Here is a 1823-nt window from a genome sequence, read left to right on the forward strand (position 1 = left end):
ATGACTCCAAAACACTTCATTGATGTGCCAATGAGTTCTTACTTCATCGTTATTGCATTGATGGTCTATTTATATGTCTCTTATTGATGTATCATTGTTTGAAAGTATCAAAAATGCGGTGGCAACCGAAATAACAATCTCAAAAATTAATTGAACTAAGTGATGGAAGTTCTCTCTTATCGGGTGGTATCCCAGGAACATAAGCCTATCATGGGTTGATCCCTATTTATGTGTTTATAGGTGGTATCCCAAGGGCATAAGCCTATCATGGGTCGATCATAGTTGATATGTACTGGAGGCAGCCTAATGGTCATAGTATAGTACAGTAATGATTACAAAGATGATAAGAATGAAGGTAAAGTGATTGAATAAATACAATGTACAGGTTGTCACAAGTTCTAGTAAGTGTGGTCCACTCCTATTATGATTTATTCACTTGTTTCTAATTTTTATTGAGCTCCTATATCATATGTGATTATCTATAGCTTTACATACTCAGTACATATTTTGTATTGACGTCCCCCACGGGGCCTGCATTTCATGCTGCAGGCACAGGTACCTCAGCTCATACACCGCACAAGTAGGAGTCAGGATATCCAGCTACTTTTGGAGAGCTCCAGTTTGCTTCAGGGCTTTCCGTATCATATCTAGTCACTTTTGGTATTGTATAGAAGTTAGTTATATGGCGGGTTGTGTCTCGACCTTAGTTAAACTCTGTGTATTGTCTAGAGGCTTTGTAGACCTAATGTATAGTCAAGGTGGTGTTTTGTTAATAGATTTGATGGCTCCAATGGCCAAGTATTGTATATACATATATATACATGTGTGCTCGAGCTTGTATTGGTGATTATTTCCTTTTATATGCGATATGATGTTGTCCGAATTTCGGGTATTCATAGAGGTATGCATGGGAAGTATAAGGTGATGAGCTGGTTCTCCCGGGCCTCCTCGGTTACGGGTGCCAGTCCTCCCCAATAGGATTTGAGGCGTGACACTTGTGGTGTTGAACTTGACTTGTTAACTGCATAAATGGAGTCATCTAAAGAGACAGGTTGTCGAGCTCCAGAAGACCCCGTACTTTGCATCAACGACTGTGATTTTTTCGGTAGTGCAGCTACGATGAATATGTGTTCCAAGTGTCAAAAGGACATGATACTACTGAAGTAGGAACATGCAAAGCTTGCAGCTGTATCCAGCAAAGACTTCCTACACAGAAGCTCAAGCAGCAATGAATCAAAACTTGCTCTTACAGGTGCCGCGGTTGCATCTGCAGATTTAGCCTCTCAGATTTCACAAGTGAAGTCAAAAGAGGGTTTAAAAAAGTGCACAGCTTGTCGTAAGCGTGTGGGATTAACGGGGTTCAGTTGCAAATGTGGTCGTCTTTTCTGCGCAGTTCATCATTATTCAGACAAACACAACTGCCCGTTTGTTTAAAGGAATGTTGGTCAGAATGCAATAGCAAAAGCAAATCCTATCTTCGTAGCAGAAAAGCTTAATAAGATCTAACAAGAACCTATCGAAAGGTTGTATCAACTGAAGCAATGTCCATCTTTCGATAAGATGGCCTCGTCTTACAGGGTGAAGATGAAAGTTTTGTGTGGGGGTGGGGGTGGGGGTTACCTTAGAGCCTAGATAATCCTAGTGTGTAAGTTATTTATGATCTTGGTGCACATTTTCATGGAATTTGTTCTTGTTTTGTCCCCATTTCTGGGCTCCTTGTCTAGGATAATATTCATAATGTAGGTCATCTTGATGAGTTTCACATTCATACATCCGCATTTTGAAATCCTGAATTCACCTCCGTCATTCTTCAAGATTCCAAA

The 1823-nt window shown here is 40.3% G+C and overlaps 1 pseudogene; it reads left to right on the forward strand.

The window, feature by feature from the left end:
• The first annotated feature begins 1029 nt into the window (after positions 1-1029).
• LOC124892912 lies at positions 1030-1506 on the forward strand (annotated as a pseudogene).
• The last annotated feature ends 317 nt before the right edge of the window (positions 1507-1823 follow it).

The sequence above is a fragment of the Capsicum annuum genome, unplaced genomic scaffold, assembly GCF_002878395.1.
Source record: "Capsicum annuum cultivar UCD-10X-F1 unplaced genomic scaffold, UCD10Xv1.1 ctg51905, whole genome shotgun sequence".
NCBI lineage: Eukaryota > Viridiplantae > Streptophyta > Magnoliopsida > Solanales > Solanaceae > Capsicum > Capsicum annuum.